The sequence below is a fragment of the Pongo abelii genome, chromosome 3, assembly GCF_028885655.2.
Source record: "Pongo abelii isolate AG06213 chromosome 3, NHGRI_mPonAbe1-v2.0_pri, whole genome shotgun sequence".
Lineage (NCBI taxonomy): Eukaryota > Metazoa > Chordata > Mammalia > Primates > Hominidae > Pongo > Pongo abelii.
In genome coordinates this window covers 127,205,655-127,229,988 of record NC_071988.2, presented here as the reverse complement: position 1 = coordinate 127,229,988, position 24,334 = coordinate 127,205,655, and the positions used below count along the sequence as shown (strand labels likewise).

General features: G+C 36.4%; 1 protein-coding gene and 1 long non-coding RNA gene across 3 annotated transcripts in view; both read right to left on the bottom strand.

Annotated features, from left to right (window-relative positions):
- The window catches only part of ARHGEF38 (Rho guanine nucleotide exchange factor 38), a 158,141-nt gene that overhangs the window by 96,247 nt on the left and 37,560 nt on the right, over window positions 1–24,334 (bottom strand). The gene's annotated exons all lie outside the window — the stretch shown is intronic.
- Window positions 13,093–20,993, bottom strand: LOC103890475 (uncharacterized). Its single transcript, XR_654801.3, has 3 exons — window positions 20,937–20,993; window positions 19,218–19,281; window positions 13,093–13,423 (listed from the first exon to the last, which is right to left on the bottom strand). It is a non-coding gene; the product is annotated as an uncharacterized LOC103890475 (long non-coding RNA).

Below are 24,334 nucleotides of genomic sequence, written 5' to 3'. Positions count from 1 at the left end.
GTTACTTCCTCTACGATCTCAAACTTTTCCACCATCTAGAGCAAACAATTATCCCATTATTTTGTGGTTACCAACTTGTCAAGAAAAATGCATGACTCTAAAGTGGGTGGACAGCTAGTTCAGTTGGAAGAGGAAGAGGAAAAAAATAGGGATGCTGCTTTCAGAGGAAAGTCAGAAAAAAGCTGGGGTTTAGAATCTTGAGCAGTTTATCTGGCTTGGGTATATGCATGGGGAGAACCTCGATCTCTTAGAGAAGTGCAACAGCACCCAAAGGCAAAGGGGTGTTGGGGGAGGACTGAAGACAATCTTCATTGATAGCCAGGTTTTGCTTAGAATTTATCTTATCCTGTTTTTCCTTTCTTCTTGCTTTTGCTGCTACTACTGCCATTTTGGGGTGGATTTAAGGAGAGGTAATCTCTTTCTTTCTTTCTTTGTAAATTATAAAATGATATGTAATTGTAATATCTATCTAGATTATATATAGATAGAGATAGAAATAGCTATAGCTATAGATAGATAGACATAGATACAGATAGAGAGAGAGACGTAGATATAGTAGAGGTTTAAAGTGCATAGCCTTGGGAGCCAGACCGCCTGGGTTCAGATAAAATAGACTTTAAGGCAAAAATAAAAGTGGGCACTATATAGTAATAAAGTGTCACATTCATTAGGAAGATATGAAAATTCTAATTCTGTATATACTAAACAACTTGATTTCAAAACATGTGAAGCAAAAAGTGAAAGAGTTGAAGGCAGAATTTGACAAATCAGTCTTAATAGTGATATTTTAAACATAACCGTCAGTAACTGATGGACTGTTAGGACACAAAATATTTACTCCAATAATTAGAGATTACATAGTATTTTTAAGGACACTTGATGAAATACATCATAAATTAAGTTATAACATTTCAAAGAATTAGTAAATTGAGAACCACAACTACCATGAAATTAAAGTAGAAATAAATAACAAAAATAAAATGTTAGGACTCATTTGTTTTGGAATTAAAACAGAAACAACTGTTTTTGGAATTAAAACAGAAACCCACAAAATAACTGATGGGTCACAGAAGAAATGACTAAAGTAAATAGAAGATAACTGTTATAAGGATAAGAAAAATATTACAAATTAAAACATGTGGAATGTAGGTAAAGCACTGCTTACAGAAAATTTATAGACTTAAGTTCATATACAAGAAAAGAAGCAAGAGTGAAAATGATTTGACTCTTAACTAAATAAGTAAAAAAAAAAAAAAAAAAGCCAAAAGAAAATAGAATAAAGGAAATTAAGAACAAAGCTTAATGAAATTGAATAGAAACTCAAGTCAGGCTTCAACTGTTCCTCGCAGCTACATTGCAAGGAATATGAGATTTTTTTTTTTTTTTTGAGACAGAGTCTAGCTCTGTCGCCCAGGCTGGAGTGCAGTGGCATGATTTTGGCTCACTGTAACCTCCACCTCCTTGGTTCAAGTGATTCTCCTGCCTCAGCCTCCTGAGTAGCTGGGATTACAGGCGCCCGCCACCACACCCAGACAATTTTTTGTATTTTTAGTAGAGACGGGGTTTCACTGAGTTGGCCAGGCTGGTCTCGAGCTCCTGACCTCATGATCCACCCACTTCGGCCTCCCAAAGTGCTGGGATTACAAGCGTGAGCCACTGCATCCGGCCATAGGAATGCGAGATTTTAAGAAATCCTAAAACACACATGGAAACACGATACCATGAGTCGGATGCAGAAAATAAAATTGATAGCATAATTATATCCACGACGTCTTAAGATACTGAAATTATTAGAGATATAAAAAGGGTATTTAATAGGTTTAAAAAACAAGTAATGGTTTGAAATTATAAGCAAGAAACAAGAGAATATAAAAATGATCGAGTGGATTTTAAAAGATAATACAGAATCTTAAAATAAAAGCTCATAATAATTAAAATTTAATTATTTTGTTTAATCAATAAATGACTAAGTTGAATAAATGGTTGAGTTGTATAATGAACTAAATAGTAAATTATACAAAGTTAAAGGGATTAATGAACAAACCAAGAAAATTTTATAGAATGCAATAGACATGTAAAATATGTGAGAGAAGTTAGGAGATGTTGAGGATTGAATAAGAAGGTTCAACTAATGTTTACTAGGAGGTCTAGAGGGTATAATAGAGAATGTAAGGAAGAGCATTATTTGCAGTGCTAAAAGCTGGGAGCTTTTAACAATTTTTGAAAGATGCTAATCCTGAGTTCATTCCAAGATGGCCAACTACATGCAAGCAGGAGAAACATCTCCCACCAAGTGACCAAAACACTGGGAAGACTGGTGCACTCCTAGTAAATCTTCAAAGAAAAGGCATTGAGAGGGGACAGAAGGAAGCCACAGATGCTGGGCTCAAGGCAGAGAAAGCTGGGAATCCTGTATGGGGCTATGGGGCACCTGGACTTGTTCTTGGCCCCCAGCTACTCCTGCAGGTGGGGTGAGTTAAACAGACAAGGAGTACTTCAAATAGTGCTTCTTCGTTACAGTCTCTATTATACCCTCTAGACCTCTACAGAACTCTCCACCAAAAAACAAACAGAATAGTCCCAGCTTGGTGGCTCATGCCTGTAATCCCAGCAGTTTGGGATGCCGAGGTTGGTGGATCATTTGAGGTCAGGAGTTTGAGACCAGCCTGGCCAACATGGTGAAACCCTGCCTCTACTAAAATACAAAAACTAGCCGGGCGTGGTGGTGGTCACCTGTAGTCCTAGCTACTTGGGAGGCTGAGGCAGAAGAATCACTTGAACTGGGAAGGTGGAGGTTGTAGTGAACTGAAATAGTGCCACTGCACTCCAGCCTAGGCAGCAGAGCAAGACTCTGTCTCAAAAAAACAAACAGACACAAACAAAAAAACCAGAATATACATTCTTCTCATTGCCACATGGCACATACTCTGAAATCAACCACACAATCAGACATATAATTATGCTCAGCACATGTACAAAAACCCTTGAAATTATACCAACCACTCTCTCAGACCATAGTACAATAAAATTAGAATTAACGACCAGGAAAATTGCCCAGAACCACACAATTACATGGAAATGAAACAACCTGTTCATGAATGACTTTTGGGTAAATAATGAAATTAAGGGAGAAATCAAGAAGTTTGTTGAAACCTACGAAAACAAAGACACAACATACCAGAATCTCTGGGACACAGCTAAGGCAGTGTTAAGAGGGAAATATATAGCACTAAATGCCCACATTGAAAAGTTAGAAAGATCTCAATTTAACAAGTTAACATCACAAATAAAAGAGCTAAAGAAGGAAGAGCAAACCAATCTCAAAGCTAGCAGAAGACACAAACTAATCAAAATCAGAGCTGAATAGAAGATCGAGACATGAAAACCATTCAAAAGATCAATGAATCCAAGATCTAGTTTTTTTGAAAAAATTAATAAGATAGACTGCTAGCTAGACTAATAAAGAAGAAAAGAGAAAAGATCCAAATGAACACAATTGGCAATGGCAGAAGAGGTAATACCACTGACCTCACAGAAATACAATCATCAGAGACTATTCTGAACACACTATGCACACAAACTAGAAAATCTAGAAGAAATGGATAAATTCCTGGACATATACACCCACCCAAAACTTAACCAGGAAGAAATTCAATTTCTGAGCAGACCAATAATGAGCTCCAAAACTGAATAAGTAGTAAATAGCCTACCAACCAAAAGAAGCTCAGTACCAGAGGGATTCACAGCCAAATTCAACCACATGTATGAATAAAAGCTGATATCATTCCTACTGAAGCTATTCCAAAAAATTGAGGAGGAGTAACTCCTCCCCAACTCCTTCTATGAGGCCAGCATCATCCTGATACCAAAGACTGGCAGAGACAAAACAAATAAAGAAAACTTCAGGCCAATATCCTTGGTGAACATCGATGCAAAAATCCTCAGCAAAATACTGGCAAATCAAATCCAGCAGCACATCAAAAAGCTAATTCACCACAATCAAGTAGGCTTCATCCCTGGGATGCAAGGTTCAACATATGCACATCAGTAAATGTGATTCATCTCATAAACAGAACTAAAGACAAAAACCACATGATCATCTCAACAGATGCAGAAAAGGCTTTTGATACAGTTCAATATCCCTTCATGTTAAAAACTGTCAATGAACTAGGTATTGAAGGAACAAATCTTAAAATAATAAGAGCCATCTATGACAAACTCATAGCCAACAACATACTAAATGGGCAAAAGCTGAAAGCATTCCCCTTAAAAACTGGCACAAGACAAGAATGCCCGCTCTCACCACTCTTACTCAACGTAGTATTGGAAATCCTGGCCAGAACAATCAGGCAACAGAAAGAAATAAAGGGGATCCAAATAGTGAAAGTATTCCTGTTTGCAGATGACATGATTCCATAGCTAGGAAACCCCATAGTCCTGGCCCAAATACTCCTTCAGTTGATGAACAAATTCAGCAAAGTTTCAGGATACAAAATCAACATACCAAAAAAACCCCACCAACATTCCTATACACCAAGAACAGCCAGGCTTGATATGCACCAAAATAGAACTTCTTGACAGCATAAAACGGTAACACAATGAGAAAAACTGAAAGTATCTAGGTAACAATGACATGATAAATGAAACTATACCTCACATCCCAGTGTTAAATGTAAGTGGCTAAATGCTCTACTTAAAATATACAGATTGGCATAATGGATTAAAAAAATCACAAACCAAATATCAACTGTCTTCAAGAGACTTACCTAAAATGTAAAGATTCATATAAATTCATGGTAAAAAAAGTGGAAAAAGATATTCTATGCAAATGGAAACCAAAGCGAACAGGAATAGTAATTCTTAGATCACACAGACTTTAAAGCAACAACAGTAAAAGACAAAAAGGTCATTTTATAATGATAAAAGGATAATTTCAACAGGAAGATATTATAATCCTAAATTCATATGTACCTTACACAGGAGCTCCCATTTTCATAAAACAATTACTACTAGACCTAAGACAGCAACACAATAATAGTGGGAAAATTCAATACTCCATTGACAGTACTCCACAGATCATCAAGACAGAAAGTCAAGAAAGAAACAACAGACTTAACTTATATTCTATAACAAATAGACCTAACAGATGTTATAGAACATTCTACTCAAGAACTGCAGAATATACATTCTTCTCATCAGCACATGGAACATCATCCAAGACAGACCATACGATAGGCCACAAAACAAGTCTCAATAAATTTTGAGAAGTCAAAATAATATCAACTATCTTTCAGACCACAGTGGAATAAAACTAGAAATTAACTCCACAAGGAACCCCCATAGCTATACGAACACATGGAAATCAAATGATCTGCTCCTGAATGATTTTGAGGTTAATGATGAAATCAAGATAGAAATTTAAATATTCTTTGAAATAAATGATCGTAATGACACAAGTTATCAAAACCCTGGGATACAGCAAAAGGAACACTAAAAGGAAAGTTTATAGTGCTAAATGCCCACATTAAAAAGTCTAAAAGATCACAAATTGACAATCTAATGTTACACCTTAAGGAACCAGAGAAAAAAGAACAAACTAAATCCAAAGCTAGCAGAAGAAGAGGAATAACAAAAATCAGAGCAGAACCAAAAGAAATGAAAACAAAAAAACACAAAAGATCAGTGAAACAAAAAGCTGGTTCTTTGAAAAGATAAACAAAATTGATAGACCATTAGCAAGATTAACCAAGAAAAGAGAGAAGATTCAAATATGCTCAATTAGAAATGAAACTTGAGACATTACAACTGACACCACAGAAATAAAAAAAGATGATTTGAGATTACTATGAACATTTCTAGGCACACAAACTAGAAAACCTATAGGAAATGGATAAATTCCTGGAAACATACAACCCTCTTAGATTAAGTCAGGAAGAAATAGGAACCCTGATTAGACCGACAATAAGCAGCGAGATGGCAGAAGTAACTAGAGATTTGCCAACAACAACAACAACAACAACAAACCCAGGACCAGATGGATTCACAGCTGAATTCTATCAGACATTCAAAGAAAAATTGGCATCGATCCTACTGAAACCATTACAAAAGATAGAGGAAGAGGGAATACTACCTAAATCATTCTATGAAGCCAGCATCACTCTGATACAAAAATCAGGAAAGGATATAATAAAAAAAGAAAGCTACAGACCAATATTTCTTTTGAACATAGATGCAAAATTCTCAATAAAATACTAGCTAGCTGAATCTAACAGCAAATCAAAAAGGTCATACGCCATGATCAAGTGCGTTTCATCCCCAGGTTGCCGAGATGGTTAAACATATACAAGTCAATATATGCGATACATCACATAAGCAGAATTAAAAACACAAATCATATGATCTCAATAGATGCAGAAAAAAGCACTGAATAAAATTCAGCATCCCTTTATGATAAAAACCTTCAACAAACCCCAACATCATACTGAAGGAAGAAAAGTTGAAAGAATTCCTCCTGTGAACTGGAAAAAGACAAGGATGCCCACTTTTGCCATTCCTATTCAACATAGTACTGGAAGTCCTAGCCAGAGCAAACAGGTAGGAGAACGAAATAAGGGGACCCACTTTGGAAAAGAGAAAGTCAAACTTTGCTGCTCACTGGTGACATGACTCTATACCTAGGAAACCCTAAATTTTCCTTCAAAAGACTCTTAGATTTGATAAACAAATTCAGTAAAGTCTCAGGTTACAAAATCAATGTACACAAATCAGCAGCGCTGCTTGCTTTACACAAACAATGAGCAAGCTGAGAATCAAATAAAGAACTCAGTCCCTTTTACAATGGCTGCAAAAAAAAAAAAAAAAAGAAAGAAAATTGAATAACTAAGAATATACTTAACCAAGGAGGTGAAAAGTCTCTACAAGGAGAACTACAAAACACTGCTGAAATAAAGCATAGATGACACAAACAAACGGAAACACATTCCATGCTAATGGATTGGAAGAATCACTACTGTGAAAATGATCATACTGCCCAAAGCAATCTACAGATTCAATGCAATTCCCATCAAAATACCAAAATCATTTTTCACAGAATTAGCAAAAACAATCCTAAAATTCATATGGAAACAAAAAAGCCCCCAAATAGCTAAAGCGATCCTAAACAAAAAGAACAAATCTGGAGACATCACATTACTGGACTTTAAGTTATACTACAAGGCTGTAGTTACCAAAACAACATGGTACTCTCAAAAGGAGGCAGATAAACTAAGGGAACAGAATAGAGAACCCAGAAATAGAGTCAAATGCTTATAAACAGTTGATCTTCAACAAAGCATACAAAAACATAAATTGGGAAAAGGAAACTCTATTTAATAAATGATGCTGGGAAAACTAGATATCCACATGTAGAAGAATGAAACTGGATCCCTATCTCTCACCTTATACAAAAATAAACTCAAGATGGATCAAAGACTTAAATCTAGGACTGAAAACATAAAAATTCTAGAAGACAACTTTGAAAAAACTCTTCTGGACATTGGCCTATGCAAAGTATTTATGACTAAAACCCTAAAAGCAAATGGAAAAAAAGCAAAAATAAATAAATGAGACCTGATTAAACTAAAAAGCCTCTGCACAGCAGAAGAAATAATCATCAGAATAAACAGATAATCCAGAGTGGAGAAAATATTTTTAAACTATGTCTCTGAAAAAGGACTAATATCCAGAATCTACAAGGAACTCAAACAAATTAAGGAAAAAACAAATAACCCCATCAAAAAGTGGGCAAAGGACATAAGTAGACGTTTCTCAAAACAAAATATACAAATGACCCACAAACATGAAAAAATGCTCAACATCACTAATTGTTAGGGAAATGCAAATTAAAGCCACAATGGGATATCATCTTACTCCAGTAAGAATGGCCATTATCAAAAAGTCAAAAAATGATAGATGTTGATGTGGATGTGATGAAAGGAGCATGCTTTTCTACTCTGCTGGTGGGGATGTAAATGAGTACAACCTCTATGAAAAATAGTATGGAGATTCCTTAAAGAACTAGAAGTAGATCTACCATTCGATCCAGCCATCCCACTAATGGATATCTACCCAAAGGAAAGAAGTCATTATATGAAAAAGACACATGTACTTGTACGTTTATTGCAGTATGATTCACAATTGCAAAGATATGAAGCCAACCTAAGTGCCCACTGACCAATGAGTGGATACAAAAAATATGGTGAATGTGTGTGTGTGTGTATATATATATGTGTGTGTGTGTGTGTGTGTACATATATATGCTATATATGTGTGTGTGTGTATATATATGTGCTACGGAATATAGCCATAAAAAAGAATGAAATAATGTGTTTTGCAGCAACCTGGATGGAGCTGGACACCATTATTCTGTATGGGATACAAAACAACATATTGGGTACAACATACATTACTCAGGTGATAGGTGCACTAAAAAGTCAGAATTCACTACTATATAATCAATCTATGTAACCAAAAACAACTTGTACCCCAAAAGCTATTGAAATAAAAAACTTTTTTAATCCAACAAACAAGGGATAGAAAGGAACTGCCTTAACATAATAAAAACCATATATAAAAAATTAACAGCAAACATCATACTCAACGGTGAAAGACTGAAGGCTTCTCTTCTAAGATCAGAAACAAGATAAGGATGCCTGCTCTTGCCACTTCTTTTTTTTTTTTTTTTTGAGATGGAGTCTTGCCCTGTCGCCCAGGTGGGAGTGCAATGGCACCATCTCAGCTCACTACAACCTCTGCCACCTGGGGTCAAGCGATTTTCCTGCCTCAGCCTCTGAGTAGCTGGGATTACAGGTGCCTACAACCATGCCTGGCTAATTTTTTTTTTTTTATATATCTTTAGTAGAAATGGGGTTTCACTATGTTGGTCAGGCTGGTCTCGAACTCCTGACCCCGGGATCCACCCACCTCGGCCTCCCAAAGTGCTGGGATTACAGGCATGAGCCACCGCACCCAGGCTTTGCCACTTCTTTTCAACATAATACTGAAAATTCTAGCTGGCGCAATTAGGCAAGAAAAAGAGATAAAAGCATCCAAAGTGGGAAAAAAAGAAGTAAAATTCTCTCTGTTCTAAAATTATGTGATCTCATGTGTGGAAAATTAAATGTTCACCCCAAAAACTGTTGGAACTAATAAATTCAGTAAAGTAGCAGAATATAAAGTCAACACACAAAAATCAGGTGCATTTCTTCTATACAGTAGCAATGAACAATCTGAAAAAATATTAAGAAAGTGTTTCCATTCACAGTAGCATCAAAAACAATGAAATACTTATGAATTAACCTAACCAAAGAGGAGAAAGATTTGTACAATGAAAACTACAAAATATTATTAAAAGAAATTAAAGATATAAATAAATGAGAAGATATGTTCGTGGACAGAAAGACTTAATATTGTTAAGACGTCAATACTACCCAAAGTGATTTACAGATTCTATGCAATCTTTATCAAAATTCCAAATTTTTTTGCAGAAATAAAAAAAAAAACCCATCCTAAAACTTGTATGGCATCTCAAGGGACAACAATAGGCCAAAATAATCTTGAAAAAGAAGAATAAAGCTGGAGGAACTCATGCTTCGTGATTTCAAAACTTACTACAAAGTTACAGTAAATCAACATATTGTGGTACTGGCATAAATACAGACTAATGAAACAGAATAAAGAACCAGAAATAAATCCTTGCATATATGGTCAAATGATATTTTACAAGGGTGCCAAGACTATTTTATGGGGAAAAGACAATCTTTTCAACAAATGGTGCTGGAAAAATTGGATATTTGCATGCAAAAGAATGAAGTTAGACCCTTATCTAACACCATATACAAAATTTAACTCAGAATGGATCAGAAATCTAAAAATATAAAACTCGTAAAGGAAAACATAGGGCAAAAATTTCATGATATTGAATTTGGCAGTAATTTCTTGGATATGACAAAGGCTCAGGCTTTTTTCTTCTTTTCTGAAGAAACAGAAAAGTTAGACTTATGAAAATTTTAAAGTTTGTGCATCAGAAGACACTATCAACAAAATAAAAGAGCAATTTACAGCACAGGAGAAAATATTTGTATATCTGATAAAAGATTAATATCCAGTATGTAGAAAGAGCTCCAAAACTCAACAACAACAGCAACAACAACAAAATAAACAACCTGAATAAAAAATGAGCAAAGCACTTGAATAGACTTTTCTCCAAAGAAAATTTACAAAGGGCCCATCAGCATATGAAGAGATGCTCAGCATCACTAATCATGAGGGAAAAGCAAATCATAACTACAGTGAGATACCACTTTGCACCCATTAGGATGGCTAATATATTTAAAAATATATATTTAAAAAAATAAGCCAGAAGTGTTGGCAAGGATGTGGAGAAATTGGAATTGGAATTCTTGTGTATTTTTGGTAGGATTGCATTATTCTCAATAGCTAAAGCACGGAAGCAACCCAAGTATCCATTAATGGATAAATAGATGAGCAAAATGTTGAATATTCAGAAAATGGAATATTATTCAGCCTTAAAAAGAAAGGGAATTATGACATATGTTATAACCTGGATGAACCTTGAGGACATTATGGCAAGTAAAATAAGCCAGGCACAAGGGCAAATACATATGATCCCACTTGTATGAGGTACTTAGAATAGTCGAAATCATAGAAATGGAAAGTGGAGATGGTTGCCAAGGGCTGAGGATGGGGGAGAAGAGACAGTTATTGTTTAATAGTTATAGAGTTTCATCTTTACAAGATGAAAAGAGTGCTGGAGGTGGTGGTGAGGTTTGCAGAACATTATGAATGTATTTAATGCCACGGAACTGTACACTTTAAAGTGGCTAAGATGGTAAATATTGTTATGTGCATTTTACCACAAATGAAAAATTGGGGGGAAAATGAACCTAATGAGACTATGAAACAAATGCAAATAGAATAGACATAGCAAGGCTTCCTGGGCATACTAAAATATTTTTCCAAAATTTTAACAGTTATATAGTAATTGGAAAACAAAAGAAAAGTCTCAATGTCAGAAGAAGTCATGTTTTAAAATTAATAATAGTTTTGATTTGAATTTGGAGTGCAAGGCAATTTAAACAAAACAGATCTTCTCTTCTTAAAAAAAAAAAGTCTTCTGGGAGTTTTAAAAAATCACATAGAAAGGTAGGTTTATAAAGATGAGGAGTTGAAGTATAAATAGAGTAAACAGCATAACTGAATACGTCTTTGTTCCAAACATTATGCTGATGATGGAATGACCTTCACAGTTAATGACATCCTTCTCTCTCACAGGCTGTTTGACTATGTATCATGTGCAACACACAGGACTAATGTACTTTCACCTGGCTTCTTTCTATCAAGCACCATATGTATGCTGCAGCAAATTTCCTGGCAAAAATGTTATTCCAAGGTAATGTGTATAATAAAAATGTTCCCTTGGTGTCACAACAATATTATTTCTCCTCTGACAGTATTGTTAGAATCTACATAGATGAATACTCATCTGCCAATTCAAAAAGGAACATATGTGTGGGTAAGAATAGTCATGCACTCCTTCTCACTATTATGAAATACAAAGACTGAAGTGACTTCTTGGAGGAATTCAACGCAAAATATCAAAAATCTTCCAAAGAGGCATGAGCAGGCAGGGCGCAGTGGCTCACGCCTGTAATCCCAGCACTTTAGGAGGCTGAGACGGGCAGATCACCTGAGGTCAGGAGTTTGAGACCAGCCTGGCCAACACAGTGAAACCCGTCTCTACTAAAAATACAAAAAATTAGCTGGGCATGGTGGTGGGCACCTGTAATCCCAGCTACTTGGGAGGCTGAGGCAGGAGAATCACTTGAACCCACGAGGCGGGGATTGCAGTGAGCCAAGATCGCGCCATTGCACTCCAGCCTGGGTGACAGAGTGAGACTCTGTCTCAAAAGAAAAAAAAAAAAAAAAAAAAAGAAGAGGCATGAGTTAATTTTAGGACCGCAATTCTCATTTCAATAATTTTAGGACTGCAATTCTCATTTCAATAATTTTAATAACAAATTTTTCCTCCTGTAGGTGGATATATTCTTTTTTCTCCAACTTTTTCATTGTAGTAAAATATACATGACATAAAATGTATGATGTTAACTATTTTTAAGTGTGCAGTTCAGCGGCATTAAATGCATTCACATTGTTGGACAACCATAACCACCAAACATCTCCAGAATGTTTTCATCTTTCTAAACAAATTTTATACCTATTAAACAATACTTATGCATTTCTTCCTCCCTTCAGCCCCTGGCAACCATCATTCTGCTTTTCGTCTCTATGAATTTGACTGCTATGTACTTCATATAAGTAGAGTCATACAGCATTTGTTCTTTTGTGTCTGGCTTATTTCAGTTAGCAGAATGTACTCAAGGTTCATCTGTGTTGTATCATGTTTCCTCAAGGTTCATTGATGTTTTATCATGTTATCAGAATTTCCTTTCCTTTTAAGGCTGATGATACTCAATTGTGTATATATACCACGATAGGGATTGGCTGTGTCCCCACCCAAATCTCATCTTGAATTGTAGATCCCATAATCCCTACGTGTCATGAGAGGGACCTGGTGGGAGGTAATTGAATCGTAAGGATGGTTACAAGGATGGTTACCCCTAGGCTGCTGTTTTTAGACAGTGAGTGAGTTCTCACAAGATCTGACAGTTTTACAAGGGCCTTTTCCCCCCTCTTCACTCATAGCTCCCCTTTCTGTTGCCATGAGAAGGATGTGTTTGCTTCCCCTTCTGCCATGATTGTAAGTTTCCTGGGGCCTCCCCAGCCCTGTGGAACTCTGAGTCAATTAAATCTCTTTCCTTTATAAATTATCCAGTCTCAGGTATGTCTTTATCAGCAGCATCAGAACAGACTAATACATACTGCATTTTGTTTATAAACTTGTATATTCCCCCAAATTATTTTTGATATTAAAGCATTATACACTATTACTGCAATTATATTTGATTATAATGTATTGTGATAAGCCTATGATAAGAGCAACCAGTTTCAAGAACTTTTTATTTACCAGTTTTCAAAATATGCATTATTTATTATCTTTCTCACAACTCTAAAAAGGGGATATTATGCTAATTTTAGAGATGAAACTGAATACAGTGAATGTATGTAAATATATTCAGTGATTCATAGAATATGCAGAAGAGCTGGGATTCAAACTGTATGTGCTTAGCTCCGAAGCCTGGGCTCTCTCCCTTCACTCCCTGCCTGGAACTGTTGTGATCATGGTACATTATGTTCTATGTAGTGGAATTTTGCTGGACAGGGAGGCATAGAGTTCGGTTCTGGCAATGACACTCACTTCCTGTGTGACCTGGACGAAGTCATTTGGCTTCACTAAATTGATTCACTGTAGAAGGAGAAAAAGAATAATAGTAATATTAAATGATAATAAAAGCTAACATTTTTTAGTGCAAACACTGAGTTTGTTTTGCATTTGCTCTTCAATCTTCACAAAAACACAATAAGATGTATATCTATTCCCTTCCTTTTACACATGCAGAAGCTGACACACACAGAGGTTAAGTAGTTTGCCCAAGGTCATACCACTGAAAGTGGCGGGCCAGGATTCAAACCTGAGCCAGTTTGGATCCTGAACCTGCATGTTAACCACTGCTCACTACTAGGAGGTTGTGAGAATTGAGATAAAGCATGAAAATTGCTTAATTCAATGTCTGACACACCAGAAACCTCTCAAAAAATGTCAGTCATTGTTTTTACGACCATGATTTACTTGCCATTATTCTGTATCTGGTTCTGAATGGCTACACCTGCTTTCCCTCTTTTTCTTTTCCTTGGAAATGTTCCAAGGGCAAGAGGGGAGATTGACCATCTATCAGGAAATTGCCCTCCTTGGCTGGAAAAAGCAAAAACAGCAAAGACTGCTACAAAGTCGGTTCAACACCAGGCCTAATGTGCACTGCTATTATTCAGGCTAAATTCAAATGAGCTAGGGATATAGCCCTTGCATGTTGTTTAGCATAATATAATAACATCTGAATTTTAAAAATCTGAATCATTTACCCCAAAGCTAAATCACCAATGCAAATAAGTTTCTGAGCATTCACTGAAAATGTGCTTCTCAAACAAGTTTAATGGGCGAGGAGATGATTAAATAGCTGTGTCCTGCTAAAGTACACAGCTTATTATTACTTATAAAATTCTAAGTCATTGTTTATTTAGATTAAGGTTCCCCTCTGATATTATTTTTCAATAGCTACCAATAAATAATCCTGAATTTAGATTTTCTTAATTGTATTGAAATCTTACTGATCTCTTAGTAAAGAATAGTTGTAGTGAATAATTTCATATACCAAGCTTAAGGTTTTGTTTAATGCCTTACTTAACAAGACTTGCCCTCACCCTAAAAATAGTTTTCAGGAATATGCTCTTTTATAAACAAAATGCAAAATGTATTAGTTTGTTCTTATGCTGCTAATAAAGACATACTTCAAGAATGTTGGAACATTCTCATACTTCCAACAACCAACCAGGCAGGCACACATACACCATTCGATACAAACTTATTGAGCAACTTTCACAGTCATTTGACTGTGGAGAACACAAAGATAATACAACACAAGAACCTGGCCATTAGCTAATATATAATTTCATCACAACACAAATATGTTTATAATTACATACAAATCAAAGAATATTAGAATTTGAAGGTAAGTTAACAATTTTACAAATTCCATAGTCTTTGGAGTTAAAAAACCTTATATCTAATTTAATATTAATTTTTTAAATTACATGTTGGATTTTGAGTTGATATTGTGCTTTGTGTTGTGTATATTATAATGAATAAACAACAGCTCTTATCATCAGGATATGTATAATCTAGAAGTAAAGACAGGGTATTAAAGTCATGAGATAAATCAACATTTTCCATTATCTCCCTAAAATACACAAACTGACGTCTATGTACTTCTCCACTTAACAATCAAGGGGCATATTTTTCAAGACTTAATTGTGTTCAACAGCTGACCTCATTATGTCAGTTGTACTTCTTTGTAATTATATTACTTTAAACTTACATAAATTAACGAAATATGAGGGTAAAATACCATGTGTATGTTTCTGTGAAAACTGCTTTAATGTTTTGAAATAATTTTATAAAGTCAAGTTGCCAAAGCACTGCTGTTATATTAGGAGTTGAATGAGACAAATTTAAAAGATAAGAATTATTCCAGAAAGATTCTGCGAACAAATCACTTTGCATTTTAAAATATTGGTCAGTATTTAAAAACTGGTGTAAATGGAGTACTTACTATTCAGCCATAAAAAGAATAATATCCCATCACTGGCAACAACATGGATGGAACTGGAGGCCATTATGTTAAATGAAAAAAGTCAGGCACAGAAAGACAAACTTTGCATGTTCTCACTTATCTGTGGGTGCTAAAAATTAAAACAATTGAACTCATGAAGATAGATGGTAAAAGGATGGTAGGCCAGGTGCGTAATCTCAGCACTTTCAGAGGCAAGGCAGGAGGATCACCTAAGATCAGGAGCTCAAGACCAGCCTGACCAACATGGAGAAATCTTGTCTCTACTAAAAATACAAAATTAGCTGGGCATGGTGGCTTATGCCTGTAATCCCAGCTACTCGGGAGGCTGAGGCAGGAGAATCGCTTGAACCCGGGAGGTGGAGGTTGCGGTGAGCCAAGATCGTGCCATTGCACTCCAGCCTGGGCAACAAGAGCAAAACTCCATCTCTAAAAAAAAAAAAAAAAAAAAAAAGATGGCTGCCAGAGGCTGGGAAGGGTAGTCTGGGGGACGTAGTGGAGGAAAGGGGGATGATTAACGGGTACAAAAAAATAGTTAGAAAGAATAAGTAAGGCCCAGTATTTGCTAACACAATAGGGTGACTATAATAAAAAAAAATTTAATTGTACATTTCAAAATATCTAAGAGAGTATAACTGGGTTATTTGTAACACAAAGGATAAATGCTTGAGGTGATTGATACCCTATTTTTCCTGATGGAATTACTATGCATTGCATGCCTGTATCAGAATATCTCACGTAACCCATAAATATATGCACCTATTATGTACCCACAAAAATTAAAAATAAAAAAATTAAAACTGTAGTTAGTACAAATATAATTATGATAACCTGTGACCCATGCAAGCATAGCACAGCCTGGACGTCAGTCCTATGGAGAAGTGACACAGTTGAAATCTGAAACAGGTAGCACAAGGTGAAGAGAAATGCAAAAGTGTCACGAGCAAAAGAAATAGTATATTTAAAGGCTTGGTGGCAAAAAAAGATGCGAAAACAACTTAGTGCAGCTGAAGTACAAGTGATAGAGTTTGTGAAAAGGGGACAAGTCTAGAGAAATTCTCAGGAGACAGATCTCTACAATGAGGAATTTTTTAATAAATGAGGGGCATGATTAGATTCTCTTAGCAAGATCACTTTGGCCTCCACAGAACTAGATTTGAGAGCGGAGGGTGAAGAGGAAGCCTGTGGGTAGTGAAGTGGCTCTTCGCCTGGACAGTCCAGTCACTAGGGGAAAGAAGGAGGGAGTTAAGCTTAGTCTAATTGCCAAGAAGATAGAAAGAACAGAGCAGATCAAGAGAAATTCAGGAGGTGAAATTAGCATGAACTGGTGAGTAATCAATGCAGAGGGTAAAGGAGAAGTCAAAGCTGACTCTCAGATTTCTGACTTGTTAACTGGGTCATGGTGCCATTTAAAGAAATAGGGAACAACGGGAAAAGAGCAGGTAGAGGAGATAAGGTTATAAGTTCTGCTCAGCTCTATCTCATTATATAAAAAAAGGAAGCTAATTTCTAGAGAGAGTAAGTCTTCTACCTTAAGTAACAAAGCCAGAAATTGAGTTCAGAACTTCTGACCAACACTCCCTCCCTGCCTCTATCAGTCCAATTCCCTTTCTACCCGTATGGGTGGGTAGTGCAAACACCCACCCATAATTCAATCTACGGTTTTATTCCAGACAGATCATTATGAAACCCCCAGATATGATTATAAATGTTCTTTCATCCCTCTCCATGCTGCCAATTTCATATCTGCCCCCATAAACCCAAAAAAAACCTTGGCTTAGCATTGCGCTGAACCCTACCAACATAAGTTTCACACAGTAAAATCTTTTATCTTTTAAAATCAGTTTCAATGGAAATCTGACCCACAGAAAGATGAATGGAGCAGCCTTCTGTGAAATAGGCTGAAAATAATTGCATGTCAGACAGGGTTTGGAGGGGAGCCAGTGAGGTATTAAGTGAAAATGTGGAGGAACAGACCCTCCGCAACTCTGAATTTGAAAGCTCAAATACTGGGGCTGGGAATATTTTATCTTCACTGGAAGGGCATGTGATTTATTTCCTCTGACTGCTAATTGGCGCAGAAAGTAGATTAGTGGATTTCAAAAAGGAATTAAACAAAGCTTACCTGGCTTGAAAAATACTGAAGTGGTATTGGTTTGAATTTACAGGCTCCGACAGTGATCAGCAAGCACAGACAGAGCAATGAGGAGTTAAATAAATGGGTACTTCAGAAAATGTTTTTATTTAAAGTCTTTAGCAGAAGATGAGTGTCCACCTTTCCTGACCCAAGCTTAAAATGTATAAAACCAAGTTGTAGGCTGACCACCTTGGGCACATGTTCTCGGGATCTCCAGTGGGCTATGTCACAGGCCATTGGCCACTCATATTTGGCTCAGAATAAATATCTTCAAATATTTCACAGAGTTTGACTCTTTTCATTGACAAAAGTAACATCGTCCTCCAGACCAGAGATGAGATAGAGTCAAATTGGGAAAAGCCTTACATTCCATTTTAATATTGTAAACCAAGGGCCGCCAAACTTTTTTATTATTTTTTATTGTGGTAAAATATGCAGGACATAAAATTTACCATGTTAACTACTTTTAAGTAAACAGTTCAGTATCATTAAATACATTCACATTATTGTGCAATCATTAGAACTTTTTCATCTTCCCAAATTGAAACTCTACCCATTAAACAATAATTCCCCATTTCCTCCTTCCCCCAGCCCCTGGAAATCACCATTCTACTTTTTGTCCCTATGAATTTGACTACTCTATGTACCTCATATAAGTAGAATCATATAGCGTTTGTCCTTTTGTGACTAGCTTATTTTAGTTAGCACAATATCTTTGATGATCATCCATGTAGTAGCGTGTCAGAATTTTACTGCAAATGTTTTTATTGTGTCAGTTAAACTGTTCTATGTATACACCTCTAATATACATATAGTATTAATGTATCATACATATTATGAAGCATATACAACAATAAATATTTTCAAAGAGCAATACTGAAAAACAAACCTATTTTTTTCTTCACACAATAGATTGTCTGTAAAATCTCCTGGGGTTTATATATTCCCCTCTTTGGTTACTGCTGTTAGCTATAGAAAAATGAAAAGCAATGAGGAGTGTTAAGCAAAGGAGCCATGTAGTTTGACACTCTGACCCAGTTTTTCACCAAGTATCCTAATCCAGGTAAGTACTCTGTAGTTAGTGATGACAAGGAGTTTTCAAAGACTAGATAATTCAGATAATCAGTTTTGTATTTTTACAGTAGAATATTCTAGTGATTCTGTGAAGTATGGACCTTATTCAATGCAAGTACATATCTTTCTAATTTCCAAGCACAGAGAACATTTTGTTGAGAGGCATAAAATAACACAGCTACTGAAAAATACTTGTTGGTCACTGTTCACTTCAAGATTGCCGATGAATGTATTGGCAGAACTTACGGTTCTCTTGATACTTGTGAGTATTGTTCAAAAGTTTATTAAAATCAGTTGATTTCTTAAAAGCAAACTACAAAACAGGTACTACTACTAAAAACTAAGGTTAGAACAGGAAAACTGCATGATGGTTGAAAAAGCAATGACTTTGGAGCCAAGCAAAGCTCAGGAAAACTCTGACTTCACCAGTTGCTATTAATAGCTATGTGACCACTGGGAGAATGCTTATACCTCCCTTAACCTCTGTTTTATCATCCATAAATATATGGCAATAACTTATTTGCAAGGTTGCTAAGAGCATGAAATGACGTACTGCACCTAAGTGCCTACTACAGATGTTCAGCTGGTGTTTGTACCTGCTCTTCCATTTAGAAATCCCTAAATACAAAAACTAGTATTATTACCTTGTTCCATGTATGAGGACCAGCATAATCCCTCTGCCTGGAATGGCTTCTGCCCCTAAAAGTCCTAGTTGGCTTTCAAGATTCAGATTTCAATGTATTTTCTTTGGCATTTTGGAGGTGCAATTAAGCTTTCTTATACAGCTCCTATACTGCTTTATTTGTGTCTCTAATAATAATAACCACTTAATATGTGGTGGATGCCATGTTAGCACCAGTTCCCCTTAAAGGAAGGCATAAATTATTATCTCAGCTGCTGGGAGTGCAACCAGCAGATATGCCCTCTTTCGGAATTATCTCAGATGAAAGCACCTCTCAGGCCATGCCCTTTCCCAAGATAACCACATCCCCAAACGTATAGTGTGACACAAGGGCCCAGGTCCTTCACAACACTGGGGACAACTCCAAAAAATCATCCGTCTTCAGAACTCCCCTCAGAGTTGGCCAAAGCTTTCCATGAGACCACATCACAGCTCGGCCTCTCCCTGTGCCCAGGCTTATGTCCTTCCCTTTTCTTCCCCAGGTGGTGGTCACAAGAATGTTGCCTAATAACTCTCCTCCACCCGAATCTCTGTTTTGGAATTTGCAAGTCGGAAACCCAATTTGCAGTATACTTCAGGCCCTTGTTACATTACTGCAATAATTTGTTCACAACCTGTCTCACTCAATGGGCTGGGTGTGCTTCTGATATTTAAAAAAAAAAACATTCTTAGGACCTAGTCATACCTGGCACATATGAATACCTAGCAAATATTTGTTGAATAAATTCATTTAAAAAGAGATCCTATTTTTCTTGGCCAGGAAACTCTTTCTATTCTCTTCTTTAATTAAATTTATTTATTTATAATCTTTCTTTACAGAAAAAGAATGTAAAGAAATTAACTGAAAGTTAACTACCATTACATAGTGGAAAAGTGAGAATGACAGAATTGTAAAATCAAGTATGTCATAAGGATCAATATAGTTGTATTTATTCACTGGATATTTTAAAGTCATTCAATAAATAGTCATTGAGCAGAATAGCTGTATACCAGGCATTGCTTAAATGCTAAGTCTTTTTCCCCAAGGAGAATTATATTCAAATGACAGCAAAAGCCAAAAATAGAATAAAGTAGTATAATTTCATAGAGTAATAGGTGGTATGAAAGCCACTGAGGGGGATCAGAACACGCCATCCCTAAATATGCCACTTTGGGATATTGATTATTTTGAGTTGGAGATGCTCAATAGCAGATGCAGGAAGGGCTCTCTGCCTTTTCCTTCTTTACTTAAAAGCAGAGTGTAAATTTACCATGAGAAAAGCGCCCTCCCTGTATCACCAAGAAGGGAATATTCTCATCATCAGAGACAGGGAGTTGACACAGAGATGAATCAACACAAACAAATCTTACAAAAATAACCCTTATCTTCCATTAGCTTCTCCCATGTATTTCCTAGTCACTTTTCCACAATTTCTTTCCCCAACCCTAAACTCTTTTACTTTGGCTTTGTCATATCTCCACAATTTATGACCTTTGTTAAAATGTTATATAAACCCCTAGGTCTAACTGCTACTTTGAGGTTTTTACTTCTTTCTTCCTACAAAGCCGCCCATGACACATAAAAATATTAACCTCAAGTAAAATTTGTGTGCTTTTTCTTTTGTTAGTATGTCTTTTGTCTGTACAATTCACAGGTCCTAGTCACAGAATTTAAGAGGGTAGAAGAAAAGTATTTCCTCACCTACATCGCTTTAGGTTGGATGGTCAGGGAGGGACTCCCAAAAAAGGTGAACAGAGACTTCAGTGATAAAAATACACTCTTGCAGAGATTTGGGGAAAGAAACTTTTATTCTATTCTATTTATTTTATTTTATTTTATTTTTGAGACTCCAGGCTGGAGTGCAGTGGCACAATCTCAGCTTACTGTAACTTCTGCCTCCCAGGTTTGAGTGATTCTTGTGCCTCAGCCTCCCAAGTAGCTGGGATTACAGGCATGCACCACCAACTAGCTAATTTTTGTTTTGTTTTCTTAGTAGAGTCAGGGTCTCACCATGTTGCACAGACTGGTCTCAAACTCCTGGGCTCAAGCGATAGACCCACCTTGGCCACCCAAAGTGCTGGGATTACAGGCATGAGCCACCACACCCTGCCTGTATGGGAAAGAAACTTTTAGACAGACAAAATAGTCAGTATAAAGGCCAGGGAACAAAAACAAATTTGACCCTAAGCTCCTAGCAGCTAAATATAGTAAATTGCTTGTTTTTATCTGGGACGGGATGTGTTTTTATTCTTAAGGAGAGTCAGCCTTCCATTGAATAAAATCTGGATGGCACTGAGAGAGGTAAACAATGTCTTCATCAACCATTTCACAACAAACACAGAAGGAGAAATCTGTGATGGCTTTTTGTAGTGACACTGGAGACCTAACATTAAGAAGCATTCAGGAAAGAGTTTCTGTGAGGTGCTATAATGACTCACAATACTTAGAGTAGCAGCTAGATGACATGACCTTTAAGTTTTCTTCTTTAAGTAAGAATTGTATGTCAGTCTAAGATTGCATCCTCTATCGAGGGCTTCAGTGCAGGTATCTTAGATTATTCATTTATTCTCTGATTCATTAATCAAGAAAAAAATTGTTCAGAAAACCTTGGACAAAGTCATTAATCATAGCACTCTGTGTTCCAGCTGCATTTAAGTTATGACTCACAATTTAAGCTGCCTTCATAGAATTCTACTGAAATATCACCTATCCAGATAAAAAGTTGCTTGTTTCCCACATACAATTCCATTATTTTCATTTGCAAATGTATTCCCTCCTCTCAGTGCTGTAGAATAGGACTCTCAGTTATTCTGATATATATTAAGTTTTATTGAGATGCAAATAAATGACAACAGGCATAAAATTAAAGAAAGATGAGTCTCAGTGTCAAGATACTCAATGAAGCAGGAAATGGAGATCATTAAGCTATTACTATAAGACAGGTTTGCTTAACCTACCTTTGTAATTTTGTTCCCTGACAACTAAACAAAAAAAGTATTTATTAAACAGTGACACTCTGGCAGGGACATGCCACTATAAGTCAAAAGAAAGAAAATATATTCCAAAGTGAAAAACAGCAAGTTAAGCTTTATTATGGTAGCAGAGAAATGTCATCACATTACAAAACATGTGCTGCAACCATCAAATGGCTTTGACTTCTTAGTAAATCATATGTATAAAATACCTACTGAGTCAACTAGTTAAATTCATTCCATTTTGCAAATATTTCAAGCATGTGACATCCCAAACCCAAGGCCTACCACCTATTTTTCTCAATGATAAAATCAGAACTGAAGAGAAGAGATGTTGGGATTCAGTAACAGTGTGTGTGACAGCATCTGGCTAGCATAGTTCCTAGCAGATAACGTAACACTAATACTCAATCTCTTCCTTCCCTCCCCTTCCCTCTTACTTTCACAACCTAGTATAGAAGAAGGGTTATATCCTGAAATAGATTACAGCCAAAAACCACACATAGCTGCCTCCTTTGTGGGACCTGGAGCAAGGATACAGATGGAGGCCAGCATACCAGATCTACATATTTTAAAGTTATAAAAGAAGCTGGCAAACTATTAAATAAAATGTGATATTTCCTTCTGTCTTGATAAATATATTTTGTAACAATCTGAAAGGCCAACTTCTAATTTAGATTTCTCATATCCCTCAGAGTTTTATGCCAAAATTTGGCAGGGGGCCATGGGACACGTGCACTCCTACCTAGTCTTGAGGCTTGAATCCCTACTCTTCTCTCTACCAGCTTTCCCACCCAGAGGAACCTGGTAGGCATGATCTGAACACTCCAGCATGATCAAGCTCCAGAAACATCCCCATCATCAATTGTCCCTTAGGCCTAAGAGCATGCACACCAGCAACCACAGTCTGCCCTTGAGAGCATGGGATAAGAAGCGATCCAAGCAAATGTTGGAGCCAGTACTGAGACCTGTTGAACAGAAAATTCCAGTCTCAGATACAGTCTAGAAGTGAAGGTAGGACTCCCAAATAAGCCATAACTTTGAGTCTTGACTGGTTCTAAGAATGATACTGCTTATACATTTAGCAGCTCTTGCAATAATTCTACTTTTATCAGGAAATCGATATTCATAAAGTTACTGATGCTAATATGATTATGGCATCAAGAAAAAGTAATTCTATAAACAGAGGTTTTTTTTTTTCTTTTCCTGTGTCAGCAGAAACAAAGATGAATGTGGCTTGGGTGCTTTTCTCCCTCCCATCTTTTCTCCAACTCTATTACTATTTTAAGGTATACTTCTATTCATTCTTGCTGCTTGCTTGGTTTCTATCTGTCTCTCCCCTCCCCTCCTCTCTCTCCTTCCTTTCTTTCATTCCTTCTTCCTCTTGATGTCTCATTTTGATAAACCCATAATTTTTATAAACAAACAAAAAAAAGCACAACTAGAAATTGTGTTTGCTACTTTTAAGAAAGTTACACCTAAAGTCATATCGGTCAAACACAGGAATAAATTTGCCCATCACGAAGTGGCAGTAGTAGAATAGCTCAGTCTCAATTTCTGTGACTCACACATTATTTGGCACAAATGGTCCTTCTAAAAACTGCAAGATGTCTCTACTGAAAAAAATAAGAAAGTAAAATACCGTGCTTTACACTGGTTTCTATACATGCAGTAAGACAAAAGTTACTGCGTTTTTAAAGTGTCTTGCCTTTTAGAAAGATTTGCCCTTCAAACTATGACACACACCTGTTTGTACTGGTGTCACATTACTGATTCAAATACTTCCCGTTTCACTGTAGAGTGTATGAAGGCAGATAAAGGGGAAGGAGCTACTCACTAATCAAAGAACAGACACGAACAAAAAGGGTTTGTAGCACTGGGATAGAAACATGCACAGGAAGCTGGACAATTGGTTTTACTCCATTCTTCATTTGGCCTTGAATGAAACTCACCAAGTCTTCCAGTGTTAATTTCTGCTCCCTGACAGACTGTCTATATTCTTAAAAAACATTTTAAATGAAATGTCCTCATAGTATTACCAAGTCTAATTTATTATTTGAGCCACTTGTCCCCCATATGGCACAATATGTTATTTTGTATAAAGTTCATACAGTAGGGTGGTTCATC